This window comes from Canis lupus, chromosome 26, assembly GCF_011100685.1.
Source record: "Canis lupus familiaris isolate Mischka breed German Shepherd chromosome 26, alternate assembly UU_Cfam_GSD_1.0, whole genome shotgun sequence".
Classification (NCBI taxonomy): Eukaryota; Metazoa; Chordata; class Mammalia; order Carnivora; family Canidae; genus Canis; species Canis lupus.
This window is the reverse complement of record NC_049247.1, coordinates 16715570-16733377: the sequence shown is the minus strand read 5'-3', so window position 1 is coordinate 16733377 and position 17808 is coordinate 16715570. Positions and strand designations below refer to the sequence as shown.

The window sequence follows — 17808 nt, the reverse complement described above, 5'->3', positions numbered from 1 at the left end:
GTATGGAGAAGCCATTGGAGGCAGAGAGGCCAGGTAGAGGCTATTGCATCAGATGGCTTGAACCAGGCAGAGGTAGGAAGAGAGGTGGTTGGATATTAGATATATTCTGAGGGTGGAGCTGACAGATTTGTTTATTAATTGTGTGAAAGGTGTGAGAGAAGAGAGTTGTCGAGCATGACTTCAAAACTTGTGGCCTGAACAATGAGAAGAATAGGTTGGGCTGGGGAAGGCTGGCCAAAACAGAAATAAAAAGTTGTTTTGGCCATTTTAACTTTAAGATGCCTATTAGAAACATTCCAAGTGGAGGTATCAAATAAGTAGTTGGATATATGAGTTCTGGGACGAGGTCCAGGCTAGTGCTATAATCTGGGGAGTCATCAGCTTATAAGTGACATTTAAAGCCATGATACTGGATGAGATCACCATGGAGGGAGGAGTACGTGAAGATGGAAGAGGTAATGCTTATTCAGCTAGCAATTCTCTGAGCTTTTAACATGGGCCAGGCCCTAAGGTAGGTGCAAGGTACAGAGATGTATATCCCTAGCACCTGCCCAAGAGATGCTCCATTACTTATTTAATTTTTCCTGTCTAAGTGCTTTGGCCACTTAGAGGATAGACATTGGGAGTTCCTGCCCTACCTCTTAGTCACTTGTTTTTTGTTTTTGTTTTTTTTTCAGCAGATACCTATTGAGCACCTAGTTGTACAAGGTTCCCATCTAGGCACTAGGGTCATGAAAGGAAGTAAGTGAGATATAGCTCCATTGTAATGATGTTTACATTTTGTATGTGGAGGAGGTGGGGACTGAACAAGATGCATATGATGATGTGATTACAGTTGTGACAAATCCAATGATAGAGAATGTAGGCCAGTATAAGAGCTGTTAATGAGGGCAGTGCCCTAGGCTGGCTTTCCTTGGAAGTCACATTTGGGGAGCAATCTAAAGGAACAGGATCTTGCAGAAGGGGATAGGCAGAAGATTCTCAGGTGAAAGGAATAGCACAAAGTTCTCAAGGCTTGAAGGAGGTTGACAGCTGAAGGAAGGCCAACTTGGCTACAGAGAAGTGATCTAGGGGAGTGGGAGAAATGAAGCTAGAATTGGGTGGGGAGGCAACAGCCAGACCTTCAAGGTCTTGTAAGCCTCGCTAAGATATATGGACTCTGTCCTGAGGCCACCATTGGCCCTGAAAGGCTGTAGGTGGGGGCACACGTGATCAGAGGGTCACTGAGAAGACCAGGGCAGGGGGACCAATGAGGCAGCCAGATCACCACTGAGGAAGTATTTGTTGCTCCTTTGCCTCAGTCTCTTGTTTACTCCATTTTAGACATCAGTTTGCAAAGCTCCAGTTCTCTCCAGGGCAGGGAAGGATGTCCTGTCTCAGAAAAGTAGAATTTGGGATCCCTGGGTGGCGCAGCAGTTTGGCGCCTGCCTTTGGCCCAGGGTGCGATCCTGGAGACCCGGGATCGAATCCCACGTCGGGCTCCCAGTGCGTGGAGCCTGCTTCTCCCTCTGCCTATGTCTCTGCCTCTCTCTCTCTCTCTCTCTCTGTGACTATCATAGAAAGAAAGAAAGAAGAATTTTAGGTGCCCCCAAACTTGACATCTGGGGATCTCAAAGCCAGAGCTTAAAGCTGGACATAAAAATCTATTTCTTCTAATCTTCTAGTCTATTTTATGGTGGTGCAAAAGTGATACACATTCAGTTGAAACCAACTTTGAATTTTGATTTTGGATCTTTTCCTGGGCTGGCAATATGTGGTACTATATACTCTTGTGCTGCTGGGCAGTGGCAGCCAGCCACAGCTCACAGTCAGCCATGCAATCGCAAGGGTAAAAATCTGATACATTTACAGCCATTCTGCCTCTCACTTTCAGTACAGTGTTCAATAAATTACATGAGCTAGTCAACACTTTATTATAAAATAGGGTTTGTGTTAGATGATTTTACCCAACGATAAGCTAATGTAAGTGTTCTGAGTACTTTTAAGATAGGCGAGGCCAAGCTATGATTTTCAGTAGGTTAGGCATATTAAATACATTTCTGACTTAGTATATTTTCAACTTATGATGGGTTTAATGGAATCAAACCCATCAAAAGTCAAAGAAGATCTGTATTTCATTAAGCAGAGGTGCCTGGTTGTTCTGGCAGAGCTTCTGTGACTATGACTATTTTCTATAGGAGTTCATATAAATTAGGAATCCTAGATTTACGGCCTTTTACCACCAAGCTATAAAGTACAATAATTAATTAGTGCAGCTAGCTGCACTCAGACTGTTCTCAGTCTCAATGTCACAGCCATCACAGGTGTGAAATATAGAATTTTTAACCAGTTTTCTTTCCATTTTTTGTTAAAAATTATAAAAATAATAAATGGGCAAAGTAAAAGATACAGAAGAACACTAAGAATTAAATTATAACTATTAACTGTATAGAAAAGGACCATTGTAACACCATCATTTTTCTATGCATATGTATATGTATCAATATTCATATGATATCTATCACACTGTAATTATTTTTGTTACATGCTTTTACATGTCCTTTTTTTTTTTTAATTTATTTATGATAGTCACAGAGAGAGAGAGAGAGAGAGAGAGGCAGAGACACAGGCAGAGGGAGAAGCAGGCTCCATGCACCGAGAGCCCGATGTGGGATTCGATCCCGGGTCTCCAGGATCACGCCCTGGGCCAAAGGCAGGCGCTAATCCGCTGCGCCACCCAGGGATCCCTACATGTCCTTAAAAGCCTTCTGCAACATAATTTTTCTTTTTTTTAAGATTTTATTTACTTATTTGAGAGAGAGAGCACACACAAGGGGGGAAGGGGCAGAGGGAGAGGGAGAAGCAGACTCCCCACTGAGCAGGGAGCCAGACACGGTGCTTCACCCCAGGATCCCAGGATCATGACCTGAGCCAAAGGGAAACACTTAACTGACTGAGCCACCCAGGCGCCTCCCACATAATTTTTCAATAGCTTCTTAATAGTCCATCCGTAACTATTTTCCATCCATAACTTTTTGAAACAATCCCTTATCATTGGACACTTGGGTTGTTTCCAATTCTTCAGTATTCTAACAACGTTTTGTTCTGATGAACACCCTTCAAAGTTAAAAATAATCTGTTTTATTCTACTTTCAGAAGTAATAGGTACTCATTGTATAAAAGTCAAACACTGCAGCAATTTAGAATCTGGAAAAGAACGTTCCTGGTAATCTTACAACTCAAAGATAACAACTGTTAAAATTAGATTTTTTAAATGCATAAAACAGTTTTTTTTCTTTCTTTTTACCAAAATGGGATGATTCTGAGTTTTCCATGTCACGACATATAAATTTGCTTCATTCTTTTAATAAGCTTCCTTACATTCCTACCACCACCGCTACCCACCCACGCACATGTATATGCACACAGCCTCCTCTCCAGGTACCAGGCATGAACCATGAGTTCTCCTACCTAAGGCCATCTTCCTTGGCCCTGAGTCCATCTCCTCTCACTTCTGTGATTGCCAGTATGCCAAATCCTGCATCATTAATTTCCCCCATCTACTGGATTATTCCCATTAGCGTACAAACATCTTGCCATGCTCTTCATCTTTAACAAATGCTTTCCTGGGATGCCTGGGTGGCTCAGCGGTTGAGCGTCTGCCTTTGGTTCAGGGCGTGGTCCCGGTCTTGGGATCAAGTCCCACATCAGGCTCCCTGGGAGGAGCCTGCCTCTTCCTCTGTCTATGTCTCTGCCTCTCTGTGTCTCTCATGAATAAATAAATAAATAAATAAATAAAATAAATAATAAATAAAAAGCATTTTAAAAAATGCTTTCCTTAACTATACACTGTCCTCCAGCTATCACCCCATTCAGCTTTCCTCCAAAGAGTTGTCTATATGGTTAATGCCCCCCTTATCCGTGGAGGATGTGTCCCAAGATGCCCAATGGATGTCTGAAACCACAGGTAATACAGAATCCTAGATATATACTGGTTTTCCCATACAGAGATACCTATGGTAAAGTTTATGAATCAGGCACAGTATGAGATTAACAACAGTAACTATACTAACAATCAGTAATTAACAATTAATAATTTATGATAGAACAATTATGACTGTAGAACAATTACAGAACTGTTGTAAAAGTCGTGTGAATATGATCTCTCTCTCAAAATATCTTATTGTACTGAACTCCCCCTTCTTGTGATGATATGAGATGAGAAAATGCCTATGTGATGAGATTAAGTGAGGTGAATAGCAGGCATTGTGACATAATATTAGGTTACTATTGACCTTCCGAGGATAGTCAGAAGGAGGATCATCTGCTTCGAGACTGAAGCTGGAACTGGGGAAAGTGAAACTGTTGATAAAGGAGAGGACCACTATCTCAATATCTGTGATTCAGAACTATGAGAAATGAATTTTGGTTGTTTATAAGCCACCCAGTCAGTGGTATTTTGATATAGCAGCCCGAAAGGACAGAGACACAGCCCATTATCCATTGTCTTCTCAATTCAGAGCACCAAAACAGCTTATCAAGGTGACCAATGACTGCTGTGTGCTCAATCCAGTGACTTTCATTGATACGCTTGTCACAATTTGCTTTCTTCCCTTCTGAAACTCATTCTTTGCTGGGGTTCCAGGACACCCAGGACTCTCACAGTTCTCCTATCTCCCTGGGTCCTCCTCCTTAACTTCATCTGCTTGTTCCACCTCTTCTCCTCTATCTCTGAAGAAGGAGTGTCCAGGCCTCACTTTTGGCCACTTCTCATAGTCCCTGTTTTCTGGCTCTAAAAACCATCTCCATTCTCAGGACTCCTGTTTGAGTCTGCTTGGGCTGCTATAACAGAACACCATAGATCAGGTGGTTTGTAAACAACCAAAATTCCTTTCCACAGTTCTGGAGGTCCGAGATCAGGATGCTGACATGGTTGGGTTCTGACAAGTAGCCCCTGCAAAGATTAAGGCAGGGTCCACTTCCTGGTTTATACCTGGCTGTCTTCTCTCTGTGTCCTCACATGACAGAAGGAGCAGGGGAGCTTTCTGAGGTCTCTCTCTCTCTCTTTTTTTTAAGATTTAATTTATTTATTCCTGAGAGACAGAGAGAGAGAGAGAGAGAGAGAGAAGAGAGAGGCACAGACACAGGAAGAGGCAGGCTCCATTCCATGCAGGGAGCCTGACGTGGGACTCTATCCCAGGTCTCCAGGACTACACCCTGGGCTGAAGGCAACGCTAAACCACTGAGCCACCTGGGCTGCCCTCTGAGGTCTCTTTTTTATAAGAGCTCTATTTCTATTCATAAGAGTTCTACTCTTATGGCCTAATACTTCCCCAATACTTTTTAAAGATTTTATTTATTCATGACACACACACACACACACACACACACACATACACACACATACAGAGGGAGGCAGAGACACAGGCAGAGGGAGAAACAGTTTCCATACAGGGAGCCTGACACGGGACTCAATCCCAGGACTCCAGGATCATGCCCTGGGCCAATGGCAGGTGCTAAACTGCTAAGCCACCCAGGTGTCCCCTCAATACTCCCAATCTAACAGACTTGGGGGCAGGCAGATTTCAACATATGAATTTTGGGGGTACATAAACATTAGATCTGCTGGAAAACCCAAATTTGTAGTCAGCCAGAAAACAACTGTGGGTACAATGGGAACTCCATTTGTGGCCCTTGGCTGAAGTAAGGATATCTTGCAGGATTGAGTCCTTAACCTGTAGGGTACTGCACTAACTCTGGGTAGCATCAGAAGAATTGAATTGGGGTGCCTGGGTGGCTCAATCAGGTAAGCATCTGACTTTGGTCAAGTCATGATCTTGGGATCAGGCTCTGCACTCAGCAGGGACCCTGCTTGTCCCTTTCCCTCTCCCTTTGTCTCTCCCTGTACTTGTGCGTGCGCTCTCTCTCTCTCTCAAATAAAGAAATAAAATCTTTATTTTTAAAGAATATTTTATTTATTCATGAGAGACACACAGAGAGAGAGGCAGAGACACAGGCAGAGGGAGAAGCAGGCTCCATGCAGGGAGCCCGATGCAGGACTCAATCCCAGGTCTCCAGGATCATGCCCTGAGCTGAAGGCAGACGCCCAACCTCTGAGCCACCCAGGCGTCCCAAAATCTTTTTTAAAAAAGAATTGAATTGTTGGACAGAGAGTTGGTGTTGGAGAATTGAAAAAAAAAATTGGAGAATTGATAAGGAAAAATGACACTGTCCAAAACGAAAGAGAGAGAGAGAGAGACATCAGAGGAAGTCATTGGTTATTAGCACAGTGCTAGATACAGACTTCAACAGATATAAAAATTATAAGCCACAAATAGAAAAAAGAAAAGAAAAAAAGGTGTGAATAAATGGAAAGTGACATCAAGGTTCTTCTGGGTGGGAAGGCCAAATATAGCAATAATGACAAAATTTTCCACATGTAAATTTATAGGTTTAATACCATTCCAATTAAAATACCAACAAGATGTTGTACAGAAGTTGATAGAAGGATGGCAGATTATGCTTAGACAAATCACAGGGTGCCTAGATGGCTCAGTTGGCTAAGTGTCTGACTCTTGATTTCAGTTCAGGTCATGATCTCAGGGTTATGAGACTGAGCCCTGGGGAAGGCTGGGTGTGGAGCTTGCTTAAGATTCTCTCTGTCTGGGGTGCCTGGGTGGCTAAGTTGGTTAAGCGTCTGCCTGTGGCTCAGGTCGTGATCCCAGCGTCCCAGGATCCAGTCCCACATCAGGCTCCCTGCTCAGTGGGGAGTCTGCTTCTCCTGCTCTCTCTCTGCTCCTCCTCAACCCAGTCTTGTATGCTCTCTTTCAAATAAATAAATAAAATCTTAAAAAAAAAGATTATCTCTGTCCTGAGGCATCTGAGTGGCTCAGTCGGTTAGGTGTCTGACTCATTACTTTGGCTCAGATTATGATCTCATGGGTCCTGAGATCAGGCCCCTGCCCTGTGTGGGGCTCTGTGCTCAGCAGCGAGTCTCCTTGAAATTCTCTCTCTCCCTCTCCTCCTGCCTCTCCCCCACCCACACTCTCAATAAATAAATAAATAAATAAATAAATAAATAAATAAATAAATAACATCTTTAAGAAAAAAAAGATTCTCTTTCTCCTTCTCCCTCTGACCCCACCCCCCAAAAGACTTTGTAAATCGGCAACACAACTAAGCCTTTCAGAAGTACATATTTGGAGGAAAGTTCTAGACCACGGTCCCACAGTTCTTGCTACCACTGAACACCAACTCACCAAGTCAGGGACCTGAAGGCCATGGAGGGTTTGGCCAAGCAAAAGACTGGGGAGGCAGAAGTGGAGAAATCAATGTTCCAAGAAGTAGCCTCTGCAAAGATGAAATGCAGGCTTTCAGACACAGCAGATCCCAGAGAAGGAGGCTGAGTAGTAGTGGGAGACGAGGAGAAGCTGGGGGAGGCACATGAGGAAGAGCCAAGATAAGGGTGTGGAAACAGGTTTTTCTCCAGGGGGCTGATGCTTTGTCTCTTCTGCTGCTGCTGAGTCCCTAGCATCTAGCCACACAGTAGATGTTCTATAAACATCTCGGAGATCTTTTTTTTTTTAAAGATTTTATTTATTTCATGAGAGACAGAGAGAAAGAGGCAGAGACATAGGCAAAGGGAGAAGCAGCCTCCCTGCAGGGAGCCCAACGTGGGACTTGATCACAGGACCCCGGGATCACGAGCTGAGCCAAAGACAGACACTCAGCCACTGAGCCACCCACGTGCCCCAGAGATCTTTTCATACCTACATATATGGACTTGGTTTTTGTAATGTCTGCATAGTCTTCAGGCTTCCACATTCCAATCCCTGTGACAGGTCCCACTGGATGGACCTTGAGGTTGCTTCCAGTTAGTATTAGGGAATCATTATTAATAAACATCCTAGCGTTTCAAATACAGGCCCCCTGTGGTCTTTCTTCTCAAGATCCCAGGGATCTCCTGGATTTTTTGATTGGTCCTGTTCTGGGAACTAAACAAGCACCCTTTTGCTAGTCATGGTCCCTTCAGAGACTGTGCAATATAGTCCCCTCAGGCTTTTCCCTCCCCCCAGCCTATGCCCCTTTACAATCATCCTATTCAGGGATATACAATAAACATTTGTATGGTAAAGGCAACTGACACGGATTTCTATGGAGCAGCTGAAATACCCTGACTCAGCCAGCCTCTGTTTTTTTTTTTTTTTATATATATAAGGTTTTATTTACTTATTCATGAGAGACACAGAGAGAGAGGCAGAGGGAGAAGCGGGCTCCATGCAGGGAGCCTGATGCAAGACTCGACCCTAAGTCTCCAGGATCACACCCTGGGCAGAAAGCGGCGCTAAACCACTGAGCCACCTGGGCTGCCCCCAGCCTCTGATTTATATTAGGGCTTCCCATGAGTCCCTTGTGATTATAGACGGAGAAAGAACACCCCTCACTCCCAACTCATGGCATTATTGTGCTACTAAGCTTCCCCCAAAACACCAAGCTCTTTTTGGGACCCTCCCAGCTTTCTCTGCACATGCTTTTCCTTCTCCTCTTCTCAGTGCCTGGCTAACTAATACCAGCTGGTTCTTCAGGTCTCAGAAGCTACTCCTTCCAGGAAGCCTTTCCTGAATACCCCACTCCAGCCTGGGTTAAGAGCTACAGAAGCACCCCGTTATTTCTTGTAGCACGTATCCCACACTTTGTTGTAATTCCCTGTTCACAGTTGTCTGTGAACAGTGTGAGGGCACAGTTTGGGTCTTGTTCACTGTTTTGTCCTTGGCGCCTACCACAGAGCCAGGCGGTTTTGTGGCTCAATAAATATCAGTTGAATGAATGCACAAACGTCAAGTGCACGAGGAGTGGGGAAGCCACCAAAGTCCCAGAAGCCACATACACAACCAGAGGCTCTTAAAGCTGGAGACGAAGCATTCCTTAAGGAACAAAAACCTGACTTCTTGTAGGTACCTTCAAGGAGTATGTCATAAGACAAACTGGCAATCCAAGGGAAAGGATAGGATCACAAAAGAAAATAGTCTCCAGCTGCCTAGCTCCAGGGAATGTTTGTCAGTGTGACATTCACAGAAGCCTTGCACATGTGCTGAGGGGGAGAGCCAGCCTCAGCCAGACAGGAGGGAGTTCAGCTACTGTGCATATGTTAGCACTGAGTGATGTGTGGCTTAGAAGCTTCTTGGCTCTGAGTTTCTTTTCTTTCTTCTTTTTTTTTAACAACAACAACAAAAAACTCCAGATATTTCCCAATTTCATATATATATATATATATATATATATATTATCTTTAAGGAACGTTTTTATTTTTGAGGTACTGTTACCAAATTATATTGACTCAGTTCATTAAAAACCATAGTACAGAATTGATTTGAGTCCAAAAGTATTAGGATTCTATTAAATAAATGCTTCTTCTTGCTGTACCCAAAAAAAATCTCATTAGCACCGTCATTAATCATTTCACACCCCTTCAACCCTTTGCTTGTGTCCCTGAGTTACTCTGCCATAAAAGAAGTTTCTGAAGGTATGTGATAAGGTGGAGCATGTTTAAGGAACAGTTCTAGGTTGAGGGTAAGGAATTTGGGGCTGAGAAAGTAAAACTTGTTGAACTTGAGGAGCCCATCTATCATTTTGTGCCTCAGTTCCCCTTTTCTGGAGCTAGAATAGCTCTTTTTTTAAATACTAGTTAATAAAGTCAACAGGTGTTTATTAAGCACTGTTAGAAAACCACAGGCCCAAAATGGTGTCACTGAGATTAAAGCCCCAAGTCAATTAACCAGGACTTAATACTTAACCTAACAGCAGTTTCAACCCCCCCCCCCAAATGTAATCTTTAACCAGTCAACATGGGAACTCTTGGGTTAACACTAGGAAATTTACTGATAGGCCCCTTCAGTGCCCCTAAGGAGGGTGACTGCCTAAAACAATGAACTCTTTGCTAACCATTTGCTTTTTTTCCATTCCTTCTCTAGCTTTAAAAACCCTTCCTTTTCCATAGCCCTTTGGAACTCTTGTTTACTTGCTAGACTGGATGCTGCCTGATTCATGAATCAATTAATAAAGCCAATTAGGGGGCACCTGGCTGGCTCAGTCAGAGGAGCATGTGACTCTGGACAAGCGTGTGTCATGAGTTCAACCCACAATAGTGTAGAGATTACTAAAAAATAAATAAATAAGCTTTAAAAAATAAGGCCAATTAGATCTTTAAAATTTAAGGGTTTTTTTAAGATTTTATTTTTTTATTCATGAGAGACACACAGAGAGAGGCAGAGACACAGGCAGAGGGAGAAACAGGCTCCTCACAGGGAGCCTGATGTGGAACTTGATCCCTGAACCCAGGATCATGCCCTGAGCCAAAAGCAGACACTCAACGGCTGAGCCACCCAGGTGTTCCATGGTATCTTTTATTATTGTTATTTAACAGCACCTACCATGTGCCAGCATAGCATGGCTGACTGGTTGCAGTGGTTCTTAACCTTTTCTGGGGGGATGCAGATTTACAGATCTTTATGGTAGCCACTAGCCACATTTGGCTATTTATTAACTGGAGTGCCTGGGTGGCTCAGTCAGCTAGCCATCTGACTCTTGATTTCATGATTTTGGCTCATGTCATGATCTCACGGGTTGTGAGACTGAGCCCCTTGTCATGGGGCTCCGTGTTCAGCAGAGTCTGAGATTCTCTCTCCCTATCTCCCTCTGCCCCTCCCCCAACTCCTCAGGGGTATATGTGTGTGTGTGTGTGTGTGTGTGTTCTCTCTCTCTCCCTCTCTCTTGCTAAGGTAAATAAATCTTTATAAAATAATAAGAACTAGTTACAATTAAATACAATGAAAAGTTCAGTATCTCACTTGCACTAGTCATTATTTCAAGAGCTCAATAACCACATGATTCTAATGGCTACTCCACAGAACTCAGATATAGAACATATCCATCATTATACAAAGTTCTATTGGACAGCACTGCATGGATATTCTCCCCGGAATTACAACTTCTCTGTTCAATTTGCAATACTTTTTATCCAAATTTACAAGTTTTACAGTTTTTCAGGGTTGGAGTAGGGGTTGGGTGCGGAGGCAGTCAGTCATTCACTGGTCCCTGAGCCCCAGAATCCAAGAAACAGAAGCCCTGATATGACAAGCTTTTGGAGAATTCCATCTCAGAATATAGCAAGCTGACAAAAATAAAGCAATAAAGCTGCTACAAATCCAGTATGCTCACTGCTTTAATTGTACCTCCTCATGTAAAACCAGGAATCCTACCTATCTGGCCATATTCAAAGAAACATCAGCTTATTAGTCAAAAATAACTGAAAACCAATGTTAAGGATTTTCTGTAATCTCTTAAAGAGACACCAGAGGGGAATAATATTCACAACACACTGCAAATCTTCTTGAATTATCTTTCCTATCTTTTTCCTCTTCTCATCCTCCCACACATGGCACTTGCTTCCTGAAAGCTCTCTGCACTCCCATCCAAACCCCCTCAAACCTAGTCTGCCGCTGCTTCTCCCTTTCCTCCCCTGCACAGCAAAGTTCTCTATTATGTAGCTCTGCAGAATATGTTTTATTTTACTCTGTCACACAAATACAGTGGCAAAGAATAACAAAGAGAAAGCTCTCGGGGTGATGTGACTAGGCACACATTCCGGTGACCCAACCCACAGCTCTCCCTGGCAGCCTGGACCAGTTTCTTTGAGGTGACTCATTTTCCCACCAATGATTTACTCCCCGCATCACTTCCTCTTCTATCCACTGCTCCCAAGGACCAGAGTCTGAGAGAAATTCATGACTGAGCCTGACCCAGAAGAAAACATATTGCTGGGATGCTAGAGGGAACTGATGTCATAGGGAAAGGAAGAAAACCAGATGGTCTGGTTCATAGAATCTTTTATCCCTACTGATAATTGTTTTATTATTACTTTTTATTGGGCACTGCCCTACTCCCTAGCAGGGAGTGAATGGCTTGCTGTGGGAAATACATTAACTCTTAACACTCTGCCAAGGTCAAAGACTTCTTTTCAATCTGAAGAGAAGTCCAACAGTGCCATTCTTATCTTCATATTAGAAGTGATCGGTGTTATTCAGCTCCCCTGTATTTTAGGTGAAAACTTAACCCTGTAGGAAGGGCAGTTCTATCCCTTGTATTAGAGAACTCTGATCCTCATCCACCATCATTTGGTCATGCTCCTTGAATTGCTTTTATTTTTATCTTTTATTATTATTTTTAAAGATTTTATTTTTTATTCATGAGAGACACACAGAGAGGCAGAGACACAGGCAGAGGGAGAAGGAGGCTCCACACAGGAAGCCCGATGCAGGACTCGATCCTAGAACTCCAGGATCATGCCCTGAGCTGACAGCAGACGCCCAACCTCTGAGTCACCTAGGCGTCCCATCCTTGAATTGTTTTTAGTGAAGAGGGCACATAGAGCCTAGAACCATCACGTTTCTTATCCTTCCTGTGTTACCCACATGCATCTAAACTCATTGTTGTCCACCCCCTATAGATCACTTCCCTCTGCTTTACTCCCCATCTCAGAATGCTATGACTGCATAACCAGTTCCCTAAGCCAAGAACTTGTAAATCAACCTGGACTCCTCCTCACTCAGCCCCCACAGCCAGTCTATCACCATGTCCTATGATATCGTCTCCTTGGGATAACTCACCTCCTTAGTATCTATCTCTGTCCTCTTACATCAGGCCAGCAGGCATTTCTTACTTCAAGGACTGCAGAGGTCTCCCAGTAGGTGTCTCCCTGCATTGGCTCCCATGTTGCTTCCCCATGTAACCTGCTAGTCCATGGGCCATTTGGGGCTATCCCTGTTCTTACCTATACTCACCTTTAGGCTAATCTGACTACAGTGTCATAAGTTCCCAGAAGAGTAAGAATCCAACTACAAAATCACTAATGGAATATGTAGTTTTAAATGAAGGAATCAGGCAGCCCAGGTGGCTCAGCTGTTTAGCGCCACCTTCAGCCAGGGGCCTGATCCTGGAGTCCTGGGATCGAGTGTCCCTGCATGGAGCCTGCTTCTCCCTCTGCCTCTATTTCTATCTCTGTCTCTCATGAATAAATAAATAAAATTTTTAAAAAAGTTTAAATGAAGGAATCTATGAAGTCCCAGTGGGAGCTTACACTGCAATTACACAGCAATAGTTCCTACACAGACCCCTTGTCTCTTCTCTCCAAGATTCTGCTCACCTCCACTCCCATTTCATTATGGCAGGTATTGCCACACCTCTCTCTCTCACTCCCTTTCCTTTCCCTACTATCCTGCAGCTGCCCTCTAGTTAAATTAGTTCTTGGTTGCCTCCTCCACATTTCTAATCCTTTCAGCTGCCACTTCCTTCTGAGAAGATCTCATCCCAACATAACTCCTTAAAGCCTTCATGGCTACTCACTGCTCTCAGTAGAGTCCACATTCCCTAACATGTTCTACTAGGCTTTGCAAGCCCCGGCCCCAGCTCCTTCCCCTTCTGCCCCAGACATACTGCAGGGCATTGGGGATCACCCCTGCTCTGCTGTCTCTTCTTTGTGGGCAGTCTGTCATGCTCCCCTTTTTCCCTATGATTAATTCTGACTGGTCTTCCAGGGCTCCACCTAAACATCTCCTGGAAGCCTTCCTTATAATCTTTAAGACTGTGTTAGGTGTTAAAAAAAAAAAAAAAAAAAGACTGTGTTAGGTGATCTTGCAGCAGTTTATCCTTAACCATAGCTGTGCTCTCAATGGCTGTTTGAATAGCACCTTGAGGACAGAATTGCATTACTGCATGACATGGCTTCTTACAGGGCCTAAATTATAGTGTTGTGCTCATGATGCTGAATAACTAGATAAGCAAAAACCCAAAAGCATGTCTGTCTAGATTCTGTGGCCTTAGTAGAGAATGGAACCCATGAGACTCTAAAGCATTAAGCTATAATTCAGGCCTTGTTTGTGTTCTAACCTGCAAAGGTTAGTACCTGAGTTCACAGGAAAAAAAAAAACAAAACACATTTGGGGTTTCATGGATGATCATGAATACCTTCTGGCAATTTTGCTGTGTTCCTTTTAATTCTGGAAGGCTGTACTTGCCCTATCCCCACATCAGGACACAACATTTTCTAAGCTAGGCATGAAACCCCTCTGGTGATTGCATGCTGTGAGGTTTTGCATAATATAAGCTGAATCATTACTATTTATAAGCAATCTTCTACCTAGAGTCCTAGTAGACTACTTAGCTGATTCCACTTCTCTCCCTAAGAGACGAAATTGTCTAGCATTGTCCAACTAGCATTTTTTTTGGGGGGAGGCAATCTTTCCAAGCAACAATCATGTAGGAGTGGTAGGAGTCAGATAGTGGTATTAACACACTTAAACACACCACAAAAATGGAGAGGCATCTGGACTTCTCAATGCCTTTGGGATATGTAAGCTTCTATAAGGCTTTGTACTTAAGACTCAAAATCATATTTGGCCAGGACTCTTTCCTGCTTGACTTCTGGCTAGCAAGGAACAGCTAAAAGCTTTACATAATTCAGAATACAACAGATGGTTCTGTTTTATTTTAGAAATAATTTATTGTGTTTTATTCCAATTATAAAAGTAGTACATGCTAATTACAGACAATTTGATATATACAGAAAAACATAAATAAAAATATAGAAATCATTTCCACAAGAGATATCTCTACAAACATTTGGAAAGTTATTTTCTATGCTTTTTTTGTTACAAGCAATGAATATATGTACATATATACATTATTTTTGAAGAACCTCCAATATGTACGTATGTGTGCATGTATGTGTATTCCCTTGAATAGAACTGGATAATACTACTTAAATTTTTGCTTATTTCCCTTTTTCTTTCCAGAATATAAAAATGGGGATGTCCTGGGTGGCTCAGTGGTTGAGCGTCTGCCTTTGGCTCAGGGCATGATCCTGGGGTCCTGGAATTGAGTCCTGCATTCAGCTCCCTGCATGGAGCCTGCTTCTCCCTCTGCCTATGTCTCTGCCTCTCTCTCTCATGAATAAATACATAAATAATTTTTAAAAAATATAAAAATGAAACATAGTTACAATAACTATTTTCAACTTTACAGTAATGTATGAAGCCTAAAGTGAAAGTTTCCACAACTGTATTCTTTACAGGTAACTCTGTCAACCAACTCAATAGATTCCTTGAGAATATATTATTACATGTGTTTAATGTATATATTAAACAACACTTTTTTTTTTTTTTTTAAGTAGACTCCATACCCAGCATGGAGCCCAACCCAGACTCGAACTCACAATTGTGAGATCAACACCTGAGCCAAGATCAAGATTTGGCCACTCAACCAACTGAAACCACCCAGGTGCCCCTCAAACAACATTCTAAATTCATTTTAATTATAACTAAATTAGCAAGACCTTAATATCCTTCAAAATATTGTTTAAAAATTGTGTAACAAGGGCAGCCCGGGTGGCTCAGCAGTTTAGTGCCGCCTTCAGTCCAGGGTGTGATCCCTGAGACCCAGGATTGAGTCCCATGTCGGGCTCCCTGCATGGAGCCTGCTTCTCCCTCTGCCTGTGTCTCTGCTTCTCTCTCTCTCTTTCTCTGTCTCTACGAAGAAATAAATAAAATCTTTAAAAAAATAAATAAATAAAAATTGTGTAACATTCAACATTATTATGTTGAACCACTCCATTATTATCAGGGGTTCAATTTTTTTTAATTGAACAGAATGCAATGAACATACATAACTTATTGTAAGGATTTATTTCCTGATGATAAAATTCTCCAAGTAAAATTACTGGACCAAGAGGTATATGTGTATTATCATGGCCTGATGTATACCATCAATTAACCTTCCAAAAAGGTTATACACTCAGTAGTTAACACGTGGGTGCCTAATTTGTATTTGTTTTTATTTTATTTTATTTATTTATTTGTTTGTTTGTTTGTTTTTATTTTAAAAGGCTCAGAGGTGGGGAAGCTTGGGTGGCTCAGTGGGTTGAGCCTGAGACTTTTGGTCTCAGCTCAGGTCTTGATCTCAGGATCCTGAGTGCAAGCCCCACCTTGGGCTCCCCCCTGGGCTGGAGTCTACTGTAATAAAAAAGGGCTCAGAGGGGGTATAACTACAAATCAACTACTGTACCTTCAGATTAAATGTTTGGTTTTATTTATTTTAAAATATTTTATTTAGTTATTAATGAGAGACACTGTGAGAGGCAGGACCCCATCCCAGGACCCCGGGATCACAACCTGGACCAAAGGCAGATGTTTAACCACTGAGCCACCAAGCGCCCCTAAATGTTTGGTTTTATTCGCTTGCTATTGATAACATTAATGGAGTTTTTAGTTTTTATAAAGTTTATTTGTGGGGCGCCTGGGTAACTCAGTGGGTTAAGCATCTGCCCTTGGCTCAGGTCATGATCCTGGAGTCCTGGAGTGAGTCCCTGTGCAGTAGGAAGTCTGCTCCTCCCTCTCTCTCTGCCTCTTCCCTGGCTTGTGCTCTCTCCTCTCCCGCTCACTCTCTCAAATAAATAAAATCTTAAAAAAAAAAAAAAAAAGTTTATTTGTTTTAGTAATGACTATGCCAACGAACCGTGGAGCCCAAACTCAGAACCCGGAGATAAAGAGTCACAGTGACTGAGCCAACCAGGCAGCCCTAGGGTTTGTTTTCAACAAGTTTCATACCTGCGCCCTAACATTCATTATATAAATTTTCAGACATAAAAAAGGTTGAAAGAATGGTACACTGGGCAGCCCAAGTGGCTCGGCGGTTTAGCACCGCCTTCAGCCCAGGGTGTGATCCTGGAATCCTGGGATGGAGTCCCACATCGGTCTCCCTGCATGGAGCCTGCTTCTCCCTCTGCCTATGTCTCTGCTCCCCACCCCCCATGAATAAATAAATAAAATCTTAAAAAAAAAAAGAAAAAAAGAATGGTACACTGAACACACTGAACGCACGCACCGTCTAGATTCTACAGTTAACATTCCAGTGTGTTATTTTCCTTTGCTTACCCGCCGTGCATCAGTCCACAGAAGATTCATTTTTAATATGCAAGCTCTTTTTAGACCTCTATTTTTGCGGCGTCCCCTGAACTATGGGAAGTAAGTGTGAAAGAGTGCCATGGTGGGAGTCTACCAGCGCTCCTCAGAGGCTCGGCCCACAGGCTGGGAGCGCGGCTTCGGGCCCCAATCCTGACCCCACCAGGAGACACCAATATTCTCTCACCTGTAATACCGGAATCCCACCATCTCTGGTGAGGATTAAAAGCACAAATAATGGGAGGCCCTCTGTAGCGACAGCTGAGATAACTGAGACTCTTTTTCCCTCTTAGTGTCCCCTGAATGTCAAGCCCAAGTCCCCGAAGCCATCTCAGGCCCCTCACACCCAGCTCTTGTCCATCTCAGGCCCTCAGTTCTGAGCAACGGTAAAATGGGGGCAGGGTCGCCCAGAGGGCTACTGACCTGAGTCTGAGGGCCGAGACAGCCCCACCCAGCCCACCGTCCGGGACTCCTTCAGGCCGCAGCGGGGTCAGCCTGCGGCCCGGGCCTGGCTCCCTCCCTCCGGCGCCCCGCACGCAGAGTGACAGCCCGCGCGGGGTCCTCTCCGCCGCAGCTCGCATCACCTCAGAGAGTGCTCACAAAAGCCTGTGAGGTAGGCAGCGCTACGGAAGCAAAAAACTGAGGCCCAAGAAACTTGAGTCACTTGCCCAAGACCATGAAGCTGGCGAGTGAACTGCTTTCAGGGAATTCCAGGAATCAAGCCCAATACGCCCGACTCCAAGCTCTCCCTTTCTTTGCCCCGGGGCGCGCCAGTACCTACAGGGGGCGCCAGCCTGCGCGCACGCGCAGTCATCGC

The 17808-nt window shown here is 43.5% G+C and overlaps 1 protein-coding gene across 1 annotated transcript in view; it reads right to left on the bottom strand.

Annotated features, from left to right (window-relative positions):
• The window catches only part of DYNLL1 (dynein light chain LC8-type 1), a 31974-nt gene extending 14244 nt beyond the window's left edge, over window positions 1-17730 (bottom strand). Inside the window, exon 1 of the mRNA XM_038575328.1 lies at window positions 17415-17730. The gene's annotated coding sequence lies outside the window, so the exon portion shown is untranslated. The remainder of the gene's footprint in view (window positions 1-17414) is intronic.
• Between the last annotated feature and the right edge of the window lie 78 nt (window positions 17731-17808).